We start from the raw sequence: 20,729 nt of genomic DNA, 5'->3' as shown, positions 1-20,729 counted from the left end.
AACCTGCGAGTTAGGTACTAGTACCATCCTGTTTCACAGGTGACTAAAGAGGAGCTTGGGAGTTGAGATATGCTCAAAGTCAGATGAGTAACTTTGGTAAGGGGACGGCAATTCAATTGTTTGGACACTCCAAGTCCAAACCCAGTGTTCCCAGGCACTGAGCCCTTACAGGAGGTGCTGGGGGGTTGAATCAGTTTGCCGGTCTGCTGGGACCTTGCGTTCTATTCTATTTTATTCTGTTTTTGGAAGACCGTGGTAAAGGCCAGTGGTGTTGCCTGGGATTGTTCTTTGGGAAACACTCATGATTCCCCTGCGTGACACATCCCTTCAGGCCATGGCGCATTGAGTCACAGGGAAAATGATTGGAGGGGAGGTCGTTGTGGTCTCTCTCAGGAGAGTGGGTGTGGAGAGCAGCGGTAAGTAACACCAGGATCCTAGAACCAAGACCGATCAACTTTTCTTGCTGAAAACGTGAGAGGCGCCCTGCCTTCCTAGCTTTCTATTGGCTTGGTGGTTCAGATTTTCGTTGGAATCTATGAAATGCCTCAGTATCCTCGTCATCGCCAACTTCCCCCCATTATCATCAGAATTTTCATCACCATCACCTTCCCGTCATCATCATCACCATCATTATCCCTGTACTTAAGCTCACGCAACTTGTTTTTCATTGTTGCAGTCAGAGCAAGGTCAAGAAATAGCCAGATCTGGAGTTCCCGTCATGGCTCAGTGGTAATGAGCCCGACTAGTATCCATGAGGACACGGGTTCGATCCCTGGCCTCAGTCAGTGGGTTCAGGATCTGATATTGCTCTGAACTGTGATGTAGGTCACAGAGGCGGCTTGGATTCTGCATCGCTGTGGCTGTGGTGTAGCTACAGCTCCGATTCAACCCCTAGTCTGGGAACTTCCATATGCCCATATGCTGCAGAGGCAGCCCTAAAAAGACCAAAAAGCAAAAACAAAACCCAAAACCAAAACAGCACTCGGATCCATTCTTTAACCTAATTCACCCCTCCAGGTGAGGGGCTCAGCCCTTCTGTTAACCAGTCTCAGAAAAGGACTCTGGAATCCCTTTTACAAATTGGGAGAGGAAATTATACCATGACCCATTTTCCTTAAAATAGGGGTTGATTTTGCTTTTTGTTCCCCTTATGAAGCTCGAACCTTCCTTTTCCCATGCCATTTTCTATGGGATTATGACTTTTTTTTTTTTTTTGGCCAAAGATTATTACTTCAAATAAAAGATAAGGAGTGTTTCCAATCCTGCTACAAAAATGTATGAGCAGCGTAAAGGAGGTCCCTAAGGCCCATCCGTGAGGAACAACAGGATCTTATTAGCACATTCTGCTCTCATTTATCAGAGTGTTTTTCAGCCATTCCAACCTATTTTAAAGCATTTCACACTTTCCACAGAGAAACAGTCTATTATTTCTAGTAAGAACTGAATGCTGGGGATTCAGGGCACATGTAAGCTACCTCTAGAGATACTTGGAGTTTTTCTGCTTGCCTAGAGCCTGCTCTGTTCTCCAAACCCACTTTCCTTGAAGGGATCAACCACTGTACCGCACAGGAAATGGGATTTGAAGTGCCATTGATTCACTTGGTCTAGCTCTTTTTATTTTTCCTGTCTGCGCCCAGACCAGAAAAAAAAAAAAAAAAAAAAAAAAAAAAAGAATACACCGGGGAGTCAGGAGTTAGGTAGGTTTATCTGAAAGAGATGCCGAGGGTGAGGCAGTGTAACAAATTACAGAAATAAAAGACAGACTTCAGCAATATAGATGACTTACAGTAGCTGTTCCCTTTTGGATGTCTTTGCTCCAATTAATACTTTCTACAGCCTTAAGGTAAGATTATAAAGTAGGTAATAAGATCCTTTAAATCCTACTGTTTTGAAAGAATTCTTATTGTCTAATTCCCTTGGCTTTTCTGTAATGCTTTCAAGAGGTTTCAAAGCCAAAGTTCCAGAAATGTAGGGCTTTCTCCTCTCCAGCCTAGGAGATAAGCAAAAATAATTGATTCTTCAGGGTCCTTAATTTGTCGGGATTGCAAACTGAATCCTCAAAAGATCGGGGTCCATTTGTTCTATAAATGTTTCTGAGATGGGAAACGTTGAAGTTGGCGTAAGATTTGAGTCAGGTGGAAAAAAGAGGCTTAGGATTATCTGTGTGTCTACACTCAGAATTGTAAATGGTCCTTGGACATATTAATAAAATTATGTGGAAAAAACAAAAAAGAGTTCCCGGCACTGCTGCTCTAGGATGCTGCGGAGGCCATTTCATCCTCTGGCCTTCTTTTCTCATTTCTGTTGGATGCAACATTCAGCTTAGAGCCAGAAACCCTGAACTTAAGTTCTGCTCTGCTCCATACCATGACGGTGATGGGCAAGTCTTTTGCTCTGTCTGTAGGGGAGTGTCCCCAAGTGTAGAATGGGAGAAAGGCTACGTTAGAGTTATTGTTTACTCCATGCACACAGTAGCTATCAGCTATCATCCATGAAGTCAGTCATTCATTCATTCTTTCCTTTTTTTTTTTTTTTTTTGCTTTTTAGGGCCACACCTGCAGCATATGAAGGTTCCTAGGCTAGGGGTCGAGTTGGAGCTGTAGCTGACGGCCACAGCTACACCACAGCCATGCCGGAACCAACCGTGTCTGCGACCTACACCACAGCTCACGGCAACACCAGATCCTTAACGCATTGCGCGAGGCCAGGGATGGAACCTGCATCCTCATGGATGTTAGTCAGATTCATTAACCACCGAACCACGATGGGAACTCCCATCCATTCATTCTTAAGCCCCAAGCATGTACTAGTTTCTAGGATATAACAGTGAATAAGCCATCATGCCTAAATTTAAGAAGCTCTAAGATTAATGGGTTGACATGTAAGTGAATAGTCAGTCACAATATAGAGGATTGAGATTTTTGAGAGGGGGGCAAAATAGGGAGCAGTGGCAGCACAAGACATGGTCCCCCAAAGCAACATACTGGGGTTTGGATTTAGTAGAAACTGGTATTGGTTGCCAGCCTGACACCGTCCTCTTTTACAGCAGATTTAATTCTGTTCCTATAATCTGTGCTTCACTAATCCAATCACAGTAATCCCTCTCTTGCTGGTGATTGATTTAGGCATGGGTTTGTTACACAATGCTGGTCACCGAGAATTGAGAAAAAGTCTGTAGAGGATTCCGAGAAACATTTCCTTGCTCTTAGAAAGAGACACTCAGGGACAGAGCTTGTTTCTTCCTCTGGATGTTGTCATGACCTCAGGTTTTGCCTAGACCTACAGCCGCCATCCAGGACCACGAAGGAGGCGAGTAGGCCAAGGTTGGTGGGGTAGAAAGATGGGCAAAGCAAGGTGTTTGATGACATTGTTGAGCAGCTGAATTCACCAACCTGAGGATTGCCTTGTCTAAAGACGTCATGTTTTATGAGCTAATGTATCTTTTTATATTTAAACCAGCTGAGCCAGGGTTTCCCTGACTTCAGCTAAAAGAGCCCTGGTTGGTGATATGATGCTTGATTCCCAAAGAAGTAAGAGATACTCAAGGGATGAGAGAGAAGGGCGTTCTAGACGAAGGCAGACAGCTGGGTGAAGGCTATTGAAAAGAACCTGATTCATCGAAGAAGCTCCCTCCTCCCCCCAAAAGAACCCTCTCAGAATAAGTGAGGGGTTGCAAAAGACAGGCTGGAGCCTGGAGAGATAAACAAGATCCAGGTCAGGAAAGCGATTGTGTGTCTTTGTGACAGTGAGGTAATTCCTCCTCGTGACAATGTAAAGGACTGCATACAAGGCAGGGGCCACGGGACCACCAAGTCCCTTGCGGCTCTGATATTCGTCTGCAAGTCAGGGCCACTGGCTTGCAGGACTCCAGGAGGAACCATTCACACTGTATCCCACATGAGGGCCACCCCCACGAGCACAGGCCCTCCTGCTTGTGGTCATATGAAAGTGTGAGGGGTGCTTCCAGCATTCTGTACTCAGTAGCCGTGGAGCCTGTGGGAGATTCTGAGATGAGAGGAGGATTCTGATGTTCATGGCTGGAAGGACACACTTGGACTGCCCCCCTAGCCCCAGGGGCCACTCCCTGCCAGCCAGTCTTCAGCCAACCCCAGAGAGTTCATCGAGGCCATGTTATCATAACACATAACACATCCTTTTAACTCCCCCCAAGCTGTCGACTCTTGCAATCCATTAGGAGCTAATAAGGCGTGTGCATGCGTTATTACATTAAAACCCACAGAAAGGTAAATACTGCTTTCTCTTAGAACGAAGTAATCACAATCCCTTGCAGGATACTAGATGGACGTGATGCAGGCACTGCTTTTGCAGGAAGATCTCATCGTTCAGTCACGCTGTTGGAATTTGGGGGGGGCGGAATTAAAAGGGTCATGTCTTTGTTTCTGCCTGTTCTCAGAAAAGAGAAAGCTCTATTTTCATCTCTTAATGAATGAGACTCCAATAGGGACAATCCTGCTTTTATTTTGGAGATGTTCTTATTGACAGGCAGTAACTATGGAAGTTGATACTGCACAGGTAGGCCAGGGTTCCTGAGGTGCTTTGGTCCATGGTGGGACAAAATGTGGTGCTTCTGAAGCATCAATAATCCACTTATTTCTGCTGATGTCTAGGAGCAGTGCCAAAAAGATCTACCACTAATTGGCTCTGAGACAAATAAGTTCACATTTCTGAGTCCGAGTTTCTTTTTTTTTTTTTTCCTTTTTCCATACAGATGATCACAGAACACTGGGTCGAGTTCCCTGTGCGATACAACAGTCCCTGCTGACCAATCATTCCATATACCACAGTGTACACATGCCAATCCCCAACCCTCAGTCCATCCTTCCCCCACTGACCGCCTGTCCCCTTTGGTAACCATAAGTTTGTTTTCGAAGTCTATGAGTCTGTGTCCTTTCTAAAAATAAGTTCGTTTGTACCCTTTGTTTAGATGCCACATGTAGGTGATATCATATGATGTTTGTCTTCCTCTGTTTGACCAACTTCACTCAGTATGGTAATCTCTAGGTCCACCCATGTTCCTGCAAATGGCATGATTTCATCCTTTTTATGGCTGAGTAATATTCTATTGTGTATACGTACCACATCCTCTTTATCCACTCCTCTGTCGATGGACATTTATGTTGCTTCCATGTCTTGACTATTGTAAATAGCACTGAAATGAACCTTGGAGGTGCATGTATTTTTTCAAATCATGATTTTCTCTGGCTAGATGCCCCGGAGTGGGATTGCTGGATCATATGATCATTCTATTTTTAATTTTTTGAGGCACCTCCCTACTTTTTTCCATAGTGGCTGTACCTCATCCAGGCCAACTGTGAGTGCTCCTTCTGTCGATATTGAACACAGCAGTGGCCCCTGGAGTTCTGACATGGAGAGGGGCAAGGCAGGAGCGAAGGCGCTGGTCTTAAGTCCAGCCAAAGGGGGGCCATGTGAAACCAGCTCTTCTGGTTTTCATGGAAGGTTTCAGCTGGAACCAGACGGCAAAGCCACTTGGCCCTTGTGGTCTGGGCTGCCTGCCTAGCCTGTGACCGGAAGGCTGGACAGCGTGGCCAGGCAAAGGTGCAAACTCCACCATGCCTTGCTCTGTAAAAGGAGATTGTGGTGTTGGAAATAGAGTTTTGGGGGGGGTGCAGAGCCCCTGACCTGGCCACGTTGCCCGTTATTGCTCTCCTCTCTCTACACGTTCCGTTGATCCTTGTTATTTGTGGATTCCATTGTAAATTCATCTGTTTGCTAAAACGTATTTGTAACCCCCGAACTGATACTTCTGGACCTCACAGTCATTCATGGGTATGTGCAGAATGGTGAAAACTTTGAGGTACCCAGTACATGTTCCCAGCAGTGATTGAACACAGCAATACTCTCCCTTCTTGTTTGAGCTCAGGCTAAAAGTAAGTGTCCTTTTTAGTGTCTATCTAGGGCCATTTTTTTTTTTTTGGCATTTTTGTGCTTTTTTGGGGGCCACTTCTCTGGCCTCTAAGCATAGTGGAGAGCTAGCTGGTATTTCTAAGTGCAAAAAGGCTGGGATATGCCTTAAGAGAATACGGCATTAGATAAACCTTGCTTAGCCATGCGCCATGGTGCTATTGGCCGTGAATTCAGTGTTGATCTACAATCTATGTAACTAGGGTGTCTTTTCAAGGAAACACACTCAGAGTTCCTGTTGTGGCTCAGTGGGTTAAGAAACTGACTAGTATCCATGAGGATGCAGGTTCCATCCCTGGCCTTTCTCAGTGAGTTAAAGATCTGGCATTGCCACAGCTGTGGTGTAGGTTGTGGATGCGGCTCAGGTCTGGCATTGCTGTGGCTGTGGTCTAGGCCAGTGGCTGTGGCTCCGAATTTGACCCCTAGCCTGTGAACCTCCATATGCTGCAAGGGTGTCCCCCAAAAGACAAAAAACAAAAGAGAGAAAGAGAGAGAGGAAGGAAGCAAAACATTCAACACAAGGTTATGTATTGATTAGTTGGCAAAACTGCTGTGACCAGAGAGGTTCGCAGGAACCCAACCCTATGTTTTCTCTAAAAGCAATGATTCAGTATTTGCTCATTGAGCCTTCATGGTGACCGGGGAGAACACAGCTACTGAACATAGCAAGAGGGCTTTTATCTCCTCTGTGTTATGGATTTTATCATATGCATGTTCTATTGCTGCCATCACACTGTCATAGCATCTCTGAGTTTCTAGGGTACTCTCTCTGAGAAGAACCAGGATGGATGGTGATCCAGCCTCTGCTTGGATAATTCATCTGATGAGATGCTCAGTACCATGTAACCTATCTCACTTTAGCTCTGATAACTAGGAAATACGCTCTTGTATCGAGCTGAAAAACCTGCTCCTTGAAACTGTATCTCTTACTTCTGTCTGCTCTCTGGAGCCTCACTGATGATGCTGGCTTTGTTTTCTAATATATTATTTCCTACAAGCATATAAAAGGGTGATCTTCTTCTTCCCTCTGTCTCCTTTTCTTTCCAACTCTTTGTTCCTCCTCTTTCCCACCTTGTCCCTTCTTCTAGACTCCCCAACACTGGCTTTTTATCTCTAACTCTTCCTGTAGAATAACCACCTCCCTGCACTTTCAATTCTTCTGTATATGACATGAATATGTTCATGAAATCTATTGGAAAGGGCAGAGCAAAATCTTTGTTGGATCCCAACAAAGCAAGTTTCCAAGCAAGTTTCATTCCATTTGCAGTCCTCTTTCTTACTCAAACATGTCTCTTGATTTTATTTGCTAGTTCATTTTAAGTCGATCCCATGTAAACCAAACCCATTTAAAATACCTGCTTTAGAAATGGGCCACCCATACCCTCAGGGAAGAAGAATGACTGTGCTAACAGTGGAAATTATTTGTGCTCATAAGGGATCAGATATGGCATTTTTACACTCTTCTTGCATGTGTAAAATTATTGAGGCTAGGTCCCAATTAATGAGATCCTATTTATAATTTTTCCTTGAAAGCAACTCTTTATTTTAAAAGTAGCCCTAAACAGAGAAAGACAAATATCAAATGATATCATTTCTATGTGGAATCTCGTAAAAATGATACAGAAAAACTTAATTATAAAGTAGAAACAGACTCACGGATTTTGAAATCAACCTTATGGTTTACCAAAGGGGACACGTGGGGAGGGGGAGGGATAAATTAGGAGTTGAGGATTACCGTATACATCCGACTATATATATAACATAGATAACTAAAAAGGATCTATTCTATGCACAGAGAACTCAGTATTCAATGATGACCCGTATGGGAAAAGAGTCTAAAAAAGAATGGATCCGTGTACGTGTATAACGGATTCACTTTGCTGTACACAGTTTGCTGTGTGAAACTAACACAACACTGTGAGGCAACTAGACGCCAATAAAATTTTAAAAGACAGCTCTAGAAAAGGCTTTTCTTATGGAACATGATATGTTAAAGAACACTCCCTTTGTGTTGTCGAGAAAGAGAGGGATTATTTGGAATGGGTATGTGCGCCTGTATATGTGCCACTGAAGGAGTTGCTGAGCTGCGGGTAGGCGGGAGGATTAGGAAGGCATGACAGAGGACAGCAGATTGAAAGACTACTACCTGTGTATTACAGGCTCTCCCTTATTGCACACGATATTTCAATGCGGTTTCCACTGAATAATTCAGGACTCATATTCAAACCGATAGCTTACCTAGGACGGCTTATGAATGGGATGAAATAGAATTAGAAGCCTTGATCCCACCAGAGACTATATATTCTCATTCATAACCATCAAGATTGTTCTTTCTATTTAGAACAAGTAGGAGAACAAGAAGGAAGACTTGGATGGATGTGGGGGGCGGGGGCGGGGGGGGGGAAGCCTCCTTATCAAGCCTTTTAAAGAAACATTACAGGAGTTCCCATCATAGCGCAGTGGTTAACGAATCCGACTAGGAACCATGAGGTTGCGGGTTCGGTCCCTGCCCTTGCTCAGTGGGTTAACGATCTGGCGTTGCCGTGAGCTGTGGTGTAGGTTGCAGATGCGGCTCAGATCCTGCGTTGCTGTGGCTCTGGTGTAGGCCGGTGGCTACAGCTCCGATTCGACCCCTAGCCTGGGAACCTCCATATGCCGCGGGAGCCGCCCAAGAAATAGCAAAAAGACAAAACAAAAAAATTAAATTAAAAGAAACATGACAGATTATAAAATAATTAGATTATGCCTCAAAACCATAATTTCACCTTATCATTTTTGTCTTTCGTTTTCCATCTTTCTAGATTCTAGGGCTTACCTGTGAGTCTTCAACTGTAGCATAGGGAGTATTTCAGATCCAGGGAACTAAAAGCTGCACTTAACACATAATTTCTGATTCCCTAGCTGTCGGAGGGTTTCCCCTGCCTTCATACTAAATAGCAGGAAGCCAACTTCTGACACCACCAGCACAATCTGTTTACCCCATTCTCCATGGTGTCAACACGAGTGTGTTTCTAGAAAGCGCATTCTCTACCTGCAGAAGCAGAAATGACGTGGGACTGAAGACCCACTCTTTTGGTGAATCAGAAATTAAAAAAGAAGTTTTCGGATCCTGCTAGTGAAAATTGGGTTTGATATTGTGCCCAATTCAGATATCCTCATTTCCCATCAGATTCCAGTCTCTTGCATTCATTCATTTCTTAATTCCTTTGCTGATGGATCGGCCTGTCCATTCCATTTTCGAAACCACTTCATGGCATTGTATTGTCCAAGTCCTTTTAGAAATTTGATGTAGACTTATTTCTGTGGGTCTGAGCTTTGGAGTTTGGGTACAACCTTATGCTGCATAATTGAAAGAGGTGAGGGCATTTTCAGATTAAATGGCCACTTAGGAGTTCCCATCAGTGGTTAATGAATCCGACTAGGAACCATGAGGTTGTGGGTTCGGTCCCTGGTCTTGCTCAGTGGGTTAAGGATCCGGCGTTGCCGTTAGCTGTGGTGTAGGTTGCAGACGCGGCTTGGATCTCGCATTGCTGTGGCTCTGGCGTAGCGGCTACAGCTCTGATTCGACCCCTAACCTGGGAACCTCCATATGCCGCGGGAGCGGCCCAAGAAATGGCAAAAAGACCAAACGAACAAACAAAAAAATAAAAAATAAATGGCCACTTAATGGTAGGACAACAGTGTTGGGAATAATTCAGCTAAAGTCAGGTTAGCTTGATGGTTTAGTCGTGTGTGTGTGTGTGTGTGTGTGTGTGTGTGTGTGTGTGTGTGTTGGGGTGAGGCGTAGGCAGTTTGCACAGAGGAACACAGAAACGTTTTATTTTTAAATTATATTTATTTAGTGGTCACAAATCAGAGGAAAATTTTCGGTGTTATGGTTCAAGGTAACGTGCTGTGCAGGATTTCATACTGACTTATTTCAGAGCGAAACAGGAGCTCACTCTGGGCCAAAGTCATATGACAGTAACTTCATTGATCGGAACACTTGCTTATGACGAAAACTTATTAACAGCTGTAAGATTTTATTGGTACGACATTCCGACAGGGGAATGTGGTCCACGGCCTGTATTTCTCTATTGTTACCCAACCGCTAGTATTTATGGGGCCCAGCTAACGAGCAGTCTCACCAGTCAAAGGGGCTCCACTCTTTTGATGGCCCTTTGATTAATTCACAAGATTTGTTTCCTGGCCCCACCCCACCATGTGGCTGTAAGCTCCCTGACAGCAAGAGACCCTCCTCCTCTTGGGGTGTTCTTCTCATGGTTCTGCCCTGCAAGGTCTAGAGAAAGTCATGAGTAGGTTTCTTTTTTTTCTTTCTTTTTTTTTTTTTGTCTTTTTGTCTTTTTTTTTTTTTTAGAGCCACACCCACGGCATATGGAGGTTCCCAGGCTGGGGGTCTAATTGGAGCTACAACTTCTGGCCTACACCACAGCCACAGCCACACCAGATCCAAGCCGCATCTGCGACCTACACCACAGCTCACAGCAATACCGGATCCTTAACACACTGAGCGAGGCCAGGGATCGAACCCGCAACCTCATGGTTCCTAGTCAGATTTGTTTCTGCTGCGCCATGGTGGCAACGCCTATGATTAGGTTTCAATGGACGGATTGCTCAGATCAGTTTAGCTTCACCATATCCCTCTGTCTTCCTTCCTCCCTCCCCAGCCCCCCACCCTCTTAACTCTCCCCAGCCTCCATTCCTCCCACGGGCTCTTTCTTTCCATATAAATACTTGCTATGGTATTACCCTTCATATACTGCCTCCCTGCCTTCCTTCCTTCCTTTTTTTTTTTTTTTTTTTTAATGTTTTTGTCTTTTTAGGGCTGTACTCACAACATATGGAAGTTGCCAGGCTAGGTGTCGAATCGGAGCTGTAGCTGCTGGCCTGCACCACAGCCACAGCAACGTAGGATCCGAGCGAGTGTTCAACCTACACCACAGCCCACGGCAACGCCGGATCCTTATCCCACTGAGCAAAGCCAGGAATGGAACCCGCGTCCTCATGGATACTAGCCCGTTTGAGCCATGACAGGCACGCCTCTCTGCCTTTTAAGAATGTGTTTTGTTGCCCTTAAAATGTACCAGAGGAAGCATCTTGAATGCACTTTCCTCTGACATTTATGAGATTTGCCTGTATCAATCCTCTGATGAATAGCTGAGTGGAGAGCCCCCCAGGAACCCTCTTCCTGGGGAAAACTGAGCAGACACTCCACAGGCAACCCAGGTGCTGAATTTCTATAATGAGTTGCCTGAAAGCCCAGCAGATGTTAAGGTATCTTTTCTCAGGTTTCTCCTGATTGGGAGGAAAAATTAGACAATTGACAGTTGTGCAGGTGTATGAGGCAGGAAGACTTAATGTCAGGGGTGACACATCAGGAAGTAATTTCTCCTGTGTCTAGGAATATGGGGGTTACACTGTGACATTTTCCAGATGCAAAAGATCAGGGTGGTGGGTTTTTCTAAAGGCGAAAAGCATTCTAAAATGGGACATCTGCAAACTAATGTTTTGTGGAAACAGGAAGAAAAAAATATCAGGAGGGAAACCACGAGGAATAGAATAGATGTCAGCTGTAAACATGTGCCAGGTAAGTCTAAGCCTTGCCAGTAATGCTGCCCCAGCGCCATGGCCCTGAGTGACCAAAGACCAAAGACCCCTGGCATAACATGGGGTCAGGAGAGGGCAGAAGTTCCAAGTTACCCAAAGTCAGGTCAGACAGGCATCTGGTAATTCGATTCTCATTAGAAAGGAAAGGAACAATGAGGTGACATCAGCATGAATTAACCAAGAAAATGTTTGGCAGTTTTCCTTTCCTGGTACCAGTGGTAGACCAACAGGATCAGAAAGGAATGTGCAAATAGATATAGGTTGTTTTTAATTGTCTCATTTGGGGGTTCAATCTTAGGTTCATGAGACCTCACAATATTTCAAAAATAAATGAGTGAATATATAAATACATATGAATGAAATAAATCAGAAAAGGACCGCTCTGTATTCCCCGTTGATAGTGTGTCCTTAACAAAAGATTGGATTAACAAAAAATCCAATTTTGTGGTCAATGGCTCTGAAATAAATTATTAAACATGATATGTAGATACTCAAATACAATATGCAGACATAAGATAAGGGATCTTTGCATCTGGGAAGCTGTTCCTGTGAAAGAAAACTTGGGCGCTTTCCTTCACAAAATTTCATTCTGATCCTGTGGGTAGCAAGGGTCCGGCTTCTTTTCTGTGAGTTGTGGTGTATGCAGTGGAAATGCAACCACATGAGATGTCTCAGGATAGTCCCAGGCCAGGGTGACCTAGGCTAGAGTGTTTCACCTGGAAGCAGCTATAACTCAAGGAACAAATGAAAATTGTGGCCTGGTGCTGGAGCCATAGGTCATAGCAGAAGAGCCTCAGAGGAAAACTTTGAGGCCTGGAGCAGAGAGGATCTGCAAAATCTGGAAGCAAAATGCAATAAACAAGGAAAGGAGAGGTTCGAAGTGTGGGTGCAACGAAGCAGCAATGCCAGGAGCAGGAGCTCAGAGGGGTGCTGGCCATGTGCCGAAGAGCAGGTAGCCTCACTGAAAGGCACAAAACTGAGAAAAGAACCAGTGGAGGAGTTGCCGTCACAGCTCAGCAGATTGAGAACTCAGCATGGTGTCCATGAGGGATGAAGTTTCAATCTCTTAAGGATCCAGCATTGCCACAACCTGCAGCATAGGTGGCAGATGTGGCTCCGACCTGGTGTTGCTATAGCTGCGGTGTAGGCCGGCTACTGCAGCTCCAATTGAACCCTTAGCCTGGGAACTTCCATATGCTGCAGATGTAGCCACAAAAAAGAAAAAGAGGAAGGAAAAAAAAAAAAAGACCAGTTGAATCTCAGGTTGCATTAATAGGGGTTGGACTTAGAAAAGGGAGGTGGTGGTGCATTTGCATTTTGCCCTTGTGAGATGCCATCTGGGCTATTGGTGTTCAGCTTTGGGCAGTGAGTTTAGACAAAGGTAAGGTATGAAGCGGGGCTGCTGGGAGATAATGGTCTGTTGCAAACTGTGTCCAGATGACGGACACACTCACCAAGTTGTAGCTTAGAAACTGGCCAGTGCTTGGCATAAGACCACTGGAGAAAGCGCAGAAAGACAGCAGAGTTGGGCTCATGTTGGAGAGCTACAGGCAAATGTCACACACTCAAGATTGTTTGGCCAGGCCTGTCTTCAGAGGCTCAGGTTTACTGAGTCCCAGGGGCCTGGCAGGAGCTGGCAGTGACAGAATCATAAGGACCAGGTCTCAGGAGAAGGACAGAGTGAGGATGCAAGGCAGGGAGCTAAAAGAGCTGGAATTTGGGGAGTTTCTGTTGCGGCTCAATGGATTAAGAACCCAGCATAGTATCTGTGAGGATGCGGGTTCAGTCCCTGGCCTTGCACAGTGAGTTAGGAATCCAGAGTTGCTGCAAGCTGTGTTGTAAGTCATAGATGCAGCTCGGATCTGGTGTTGCTGTGGCTGTGACGTAGACTGGCAGCTGCAGCTCCAATTCAACCCCTACCTGGGAACCATATGCCACAGGTGTGGCCCTAAAAAGAAAAAGAAAAAACTTGAATTTTGGATGGAACAAAGACAAGGACTGGGAATTGTGAGGGAGGAAGTGAAATAAGACAGGGAACCAGGTAGGGCAGGACATGGGGAGGCCCTTAGCTCAGAATGATCCTCAGCCCTGCCAAGCACAGGTGCAGCAACACTTCTGTTCCCCGTGCAGAGCTGAGGTTCCAAGACTAGCTGTAAGGACGTTCGTAAATAGCGACAATGGCTAGGAGGCTACACTGTTGATTTGATTCTTGCTGCAAAGGCTTCATTAGCTTTTGCACTTCTCAATTTTGTCTCCAGTGTTTATGCTTCTCAATCTCCAAGTCTCTGATTTCAGGACTCTGCATTTCTATGCATTCCTGTTTGCAAACTGGCTTATTTTCTGAGCTCCTCTCTTGAAGCCCCTGGCCAAATGAAGCCAGTAGCAATCAACACGCACATTTCGTCTTGTAACTTATTTCTCTAGAGCTGCAAGCTATTATCTGCATTCTAGGTTTCAGCAGATAACAGTTTTAACGCCTATTTCGGCCCAGCCTACCAGGGGTTGCCACCCTTCCAGCCCCATAATGATTTCCTTACTGTAGATGGACCCCGACTCCAAAGTTAATTCCACATAGCTGAGGTTCCTGTTATGGCAGCCCCTCATTTTTAGGTACCGTTTTGGGGTTCAGTCAGAATAGACCAGATGATGTTGAAGTGACAAATAAAGGCAAAATGTCAGTGGCGATGTATTTCTTGTTCGTACTACAGTTCTCCCTCAGGTGGCCCGGGAAGCTCAGTTTTTTTTTACATCCCGACTCAAACCCTCAGACTGGAGGCGACCTTCTCCCCGCCCTATGTTGCCATATTTCCCAAGAAAAAAGGAATATGGTGAACTGCACACCAGATTTTAAAGTTTCTGTCTGGAAGTGACATGCGATACATTTCGTTGACTAAAACAAGTCACATGGCTACTTATGTGTGATGCGTAGTTGGAGACAGAGAACAAGAAATATACGGTAGATGGCCCTAAACACTGCCATCATAATAATATCATTTTTAAGTGTCTATCGATTGCACTTAAAAAAATGAAAGTACTCTTGGAGTTCCTGGTGTGGCTCAGTGCGTTACAAACACGACTGGTATCCATGATGACACAAGTTGGACCCCTGGCCTTGCCCAGTGGGTTAAGGATCCAGCATTGCTATGAGGGGTGGTGAAGGTCACAGTTGCAGCTTGGATCCTGCATTGCTGAGGCTGTGGCGGAGGCCTACACTATAGCTGCAGCACCAATTCGACCCCTAGCCTGGGAACTTCCATATGCCTCAGGTGCCCTAAAAAGCAAAAAAAAAAAAAAAAAAAAAAAAAAAAAAAAGTTTTGTCTATGTATTAACTCATGAAAATCTCATCATTGTCTGAAATACTGTAACAAATACTTACTTTTGTAGATGAGAAGAGTAAAGCACAGAGAGGCTAAAAACTTGCCTAAGTCCATACTGCTATTGAGTGGCAGAATCATACTTTTAACCCATGCTCTTAACCCTGCCTCTTACCAGTTGGGCTAAAGCCATAGTCTCTATAAATGGCCTGGGTACCACGCCGCTAGCTCCCTCTGCCTGGGAGTAAGAGGTAAATGACCTCCGTGGAGGGCACTAGAGGGAGAGGCCCCCCGGGTAAACGGTCCGCTGAATGAACAGGAGAAAGGCAACGCTGTCTGGGCTCTGTGATCCCGTGGGGCACTTTTCCCGTTTAGCAGAGCACCACATGCCTTTTAGCCTCCAGATGTTTCTGCGCATGGGAGACCAAAGGCGGAGGCTGGCCCCGCTCATGGAGGGGGACGTGATTCATTTCGAGGCTCACTGCCGCGACGCCCAGCCGACCAGGTAATGCCAGCAAGTCCCCGTGCAGGCGTTGGCACAAGGGGGCCTCCCTGACTCTGCAGGACCTCGCTGTCTTGCTTGGCCTCTGGTATTGAGCTGCCTGACCTCCTTGGGAGCCTCCCTTCGCCTCCTCCAAGAAAGGAATTGATTTGTCAAACACATATCCACATTTCTCCAGCCGGGGAAGATTCATTCTCTCGGCAAGCTACACATCATGCTTTCAAAGTCAAGCACTGAATCCTGCCACAGGCAATACCGAGGATTGTAGAACTCCCTATTTCTTCTCTTCCTGACATCTCCAAAATGTCAAGATATAAGTAAGCCATTTATTTATTCAACCGACGCTTGGCTATAAAGGGCATATATATCAGATAAATCGAGAACCTCGGTTAGCGACTCAGGACCCCAGGATAAATGGCCTTAAGGGTCTTTAAGGACCACAGGCAAGTTCCAGGGATCCCTGGAGCTCGTGGTGGGCTGTGCAGAGTACACCACCCTCAATTAATTAATACACAGCATCCTATATATATATATACAGAGAGCAGCCCTTCAAACCCCACCTCCCTGGGAGAGGGTGCCAAGTCCTAGAAACATACCTAGTTTTTTGAAAAAAATTAATGAGGAAAAATAGACAGAAAACTGCACCGATCCCAAGTGAACTGCCCATGCATTGTCACCACATGAGCACATCTCTTTACTCAGCACCCAGCTCAAGAGACAGAATATGACCACACCCTCCCCCCCCCCAGGTAACCACTGTCATGACTTTTAATGTAATTACCAATGTAAGCCTTAACCGCCTTCCCCACGCCGTGTGTATTTCTTTTCCCCTGATGAACTCCCCATGTGACAGACCCTAGAAGAAGTGATTGGGTTTCCCCCTTGGCCTGTGATCCTGTCACAAGAAACACACTGTCCTTTGATTGCCCATCAGAGGGGGCTAGAGTTGCAGCTTTTCTCAGACTTGGGGCTGCACTAATTTGGGTCCTGCAAGAAGCAACCATCAAGATGGATGTAGGCATCCAAGAAATAGACCAAAGGAAGCACCTCGAAAGATAAAGGGGAGAATGAACCAGAATAGACCAGGAGAGCCTTCCGACCACAATGCTGGTCCAGCACCTGTGCAATGGCAGAGGGGAGGAAGGAGGGTGTCGTTGCATCGGAGAAGCCCTGGACTGCAGGTGGCTTGTCCCTCAGAGGAGACCTGCGTCACAGGCAGGAATGGCCCAGCCCTTCTCAGTCACTGGGAGTAGCCTGGGAAATGTGTCCTGCAGAGGAGCTGGAGTTGGCTGATGCTGGATTCCTCCAGAAGCGTCTCGGGAAGGGGGATCTAGGTGGTGCATCTCCAAGACTACCCAAGGTGGCTTCTTCTCTGGCGGATGCTTTGACCGCTTCATTGGTCCAGCGGTTTTGTCTCACTGTCATGACCAAGGTCAAGGGTAAAAAGTCAGACTGACCTGGGTTGGAATTGTACTTCCTAGCAGAATACTTGTGCTTCTCTGAGCCTCAGTTTCCTCATCTGTAATATGGGGGGAATTGTTCCCCTTTCATGAGCTTGCTCTTTAAGGTGTCCTGTAGTTAGATGAAATATAGTGTGTGACAGGAAGTGAGTGCTTCATCATGTCGGTTCCTTTCATTCAGTTCCTTGTATGATTTCTCGTCCTCCTCACAAGGATGCAGCGTGTACACTGTTTCTTGAGAATCACTTTTTCTCAGGGCCGGGCACCTTCTGCCATGCCGGGTCCTAATGCGGTGAGCTCTTAGGCAGCAGGTTCATCACACCCCACTTAAGCCGTGGACCCCATGGAAGTGTGGTGAGCCCGCTAGACCCCTTCTCAGAAAACCACTTCTAAAGAATAAAGTAAAATAAATGAGATCAGAGAAAAACCCAATTATGCTGAAACTATTTATCACCGTCTTACAAAAACACATTTGTGGTATCGTAATGGATCTGTTTCTTTATTAACACCTTAGGTAACAAGTTCCAGCGGTGAGCCTAATAATGAGCCTAATTTTAAGTCACGATGAGCAGAACTGATATTTTGTGGTATCTACAGCAGGCATGATGTGATGTGAAAATATCTGTGATTTGATCAGGGATAAAAGTCTCAGGCACGGCAAACTCTACTGAAGTTTGTTGGCTGCATCCATAACGGAAGGAGGTGTTAGATTCCAGCTAGAGGTAAGGGAAAATTAAGGACGTGCTTTCTCCCCCACCCTCATTCCAATTTATGCCTGCAAACCCCTGCCTGAGATGAACGGTACTTGCCGGCTCACTTTGGAACACTTGTTCTCAAGGAGCGGGGATGCCCGCAGATGTTCTCATTCAGACCCTGCCCTCTGCTAGCAGGTCCACTTATGCCATGGACCCCATGGACGTCTGGTGAGCCTGCTAGACCCCTTCTCAGAAAACCACTTCTAAAGAATAAAGTAAAATAAATGAGATCAGAGAAAAACCCAGTTATGCTGAAACCTGGTAGCAGGTTTCCCCGGGATCACATAGAGAAAGGAGTCCACAGTGAGTCACCAAGGCTGCTGGTTTCCCTTTCGTAGTGACGTGGGCACATTCAGTCATGTCACTTTGTCCCTGCAAGGTGGCAGTAACAAAGGAACCCATGTGTGTCTGGGCCATTCTCATGCCCTGGCATCCCTTTCCCACTTGCCTGTAGGATGCAGTGTCCCCACGCATTCATTTTCTCCCTGCACCCCCCCCGCCATGAAGGCAGCATGCATTTCCCGCCATTCTAACCCAGCCGAAAGTTCCCAATCAGGCTTGCTTTCAGAATCCACTTGTGGGTCCCGGTGTGAATTCGGGGGGTTAATCCACCCCAAACCTATCCACCCACTGGCCTGTGCGATATCTGAGAATCTTTTAATGGGGTAAGTTTTCATCCCAATGTGAAGTGCAATCCAGCAGGCTGATCACACTTGGCAGGCACCTACTGTAGCGTGTCGAAGGCAGTGTGCTGGGTGCGGTTCATGTGTTTTCTCGCTTATCCCTGACAACTTCATGGGGAATCACTTGTCCTCGAGTTTCAAAGAACAAAGTGGAACCAGAAAGCTGAATAATGTTATACTTAATAGCATACCCAGGACCTCAACGAACGTATTCCAAATCCTTGAAAAGGATGTAACAGCCCGCCTTCGCAAAGTTCCTTGATGAGGCTCAGGTATGAAACCCTGAAGTAACCAAAGTGAGATGATGAGTAGGATTCCAAGCATGTCAGTTTCATTGCCAGGCCAAGGACACTCAGGGCCATTCTAGATCTCAGACTCCGCCCAGGTCGCAAGAGCTGCTGGTGGCAAAGTCCCATGTCCTCAACAGGCTCTACTGCATTTTCTCTGTTTTCAGGCTCTTTCTTTTGAACACTCAGATGAAGCGCAATTACTGGCTCACTCCACACTTCTTTGTGTCTATTAATCTCCAGCTGATTTGTTGTTGACATCTCCAGAAATCCACTCTGACATCCCCCATGATAGAGCAGTCACAGCCCACAGAGGCGGGTCTGGACCAGTGCAGGCGTATTTGTTGTGTGCTTCTAGCACTCGGGATCCTGGGCTTTGCTCTGGAATGCACTAGAAAGGAGAGATGCTGATGTTGGCTCCTATCTGCATTCCTTTGCCTGTTCCTCAGCAACCGAGGGTCTGAGGAGCTGGTGATGTTTACGTGGCGGAAAGAGGGACTCAGAGCCGTGGAGAGAATTGTTTAGACCAGGCTAAACTCAAAACCCCAGCCAGGAGTTCCTGCTGTAGCACAGTAGGTTTAGGATCTAGCATTACTGCAGCTGTGGCGTAGGTCACGGCCCTGGCTCAGATTTGAACCCTGGACCGGGATCTTCCATGTGCTGCAAGTACAGCTGAAAAAACAAACAAACAAACAAAACAACTAACTAATCAAATTCAACTGCTGTGTGCACCTGGCCTTGGCCTTGAGCAAGCCTGAGCTAGGTCTGGTATCCTTACTTTTTTTTTTTTTTTTTTTTTTTGTCTTTTTGCCTTTTCTAGAGCTGCTCCCGCGCCATATGGAGGTTCCCAGGCTAGGGGTCTAATCAGAGCTGTAGCCACCGGCCTACGCCAGAGCCACAGCAACACGGGATCCAAGCCACATCTGTGACCTACACCACAGCTTACAGCAACGCTAGATCCTTAACCCGCTGAGCGAGGCCAGGAATCGAACCTGCAAACTCCTGGTTCCTAGTTGATTCCTTAACCACTGAGCCACGACGGGAACTCTCTTTTTACTTTTTTCCTTTTTAAGGTGGGACTTGCAGCATATGTTAGTTCCCAGACTAGGGTCAAATTGGAGCTACAGCTGCAGGCCTACACTACAGCCACGGCAACTCCAGATCTGAGCTGAATCTGCAAACTACACTGCAGCTGGCCTCAATGCCCAATCCCTAACCCACTGAGTGAGACCAGGGATCAAACCTGCCTCCTCACAGACACTATGTTGGGTTCTTAACCTACTGAGCCACAACAGGAAGTCCTTGTGTCCTTACTTTTAAAGGCTTACAGGTATGCATCTCCTTTACAATAGCAATGGCCCCACTTTCCAAGTACAGACCTTAGGCTGGGCAGTTGCTCAGGACTCCCTAAGCATGACTTAAATTAATCCTCATAGGAATGCCATGAGGTAGGTGATATCATTGTGCCCCCTTTGACAGGAGATAAAACTGAGACTAAGAGAGGTCACAAAGCCACTAAATAAGGCATCTGAGATTCAGATTTTGCTCCTGGAGATTCCAAAGTTTATGCTCACAAATCAGACTTAGCAGACAGTGTAAATACTGGTTAGGGTGGATATGCTTTTATTTTCTTATCAAAGTGGCCATTTATTTTCTTCCAGTTAAGAGATAGAAGCAAAATGTGGTCATGTAGTGTGTGTGTGTGTGTGTGTGTGTGTGTGTGTGTGTGTGTGTGGTGAGAGAGAGGGAGGTGGAGACTGAAGCAGTGGGAGGAGCTGATATTAATTGATGAAGCTTATTACAACCATGTACAAGGATGCGTGGGAAAGATGATGATATATTAGACTTCAGTAATCTTAAATATATCTAGATTAGGATAAAAGTAATTACAATTTTAATGCTTATTTTTTGAAAAGTCCATGAAGTTCCAAGTGAATCTAATAAGGGGCATAGAAAGTAGTGAAAGACAGACAGAGGCAGAGGGACTATTTAAAGTGGGTTGGTGGATGGAACAGCTAGTTAGGGAATGGTCTGCTTAGCACACCTGCCCCGCACCCCCGCCCCGGAGGCCCTTCCTGCACCCACCATGAGCTACGCCAAGAGCTGCTGTGTTCATTTCCCATTGCTGAGCAGCTTAAAACCAGACCCATTCATTATTAGCTTGTGTACTTTATGTA

Source organism: Sus scrofa, chromosome 3 (assembly GCF_000003025.6).
Source record: "Sus scrofa isolate TJ Tabasco breed Duroc chromosome 3, Sscrofa11.1, whole genome shotgun sequence".
NCBI lineage: Eukaryota > Metazoa > Chordata > Mammalia > Artiodactyla > Suidae > Sus > Sus scrofa.
Note: the sequence above shows the minus strand (reverse complement) of the source record.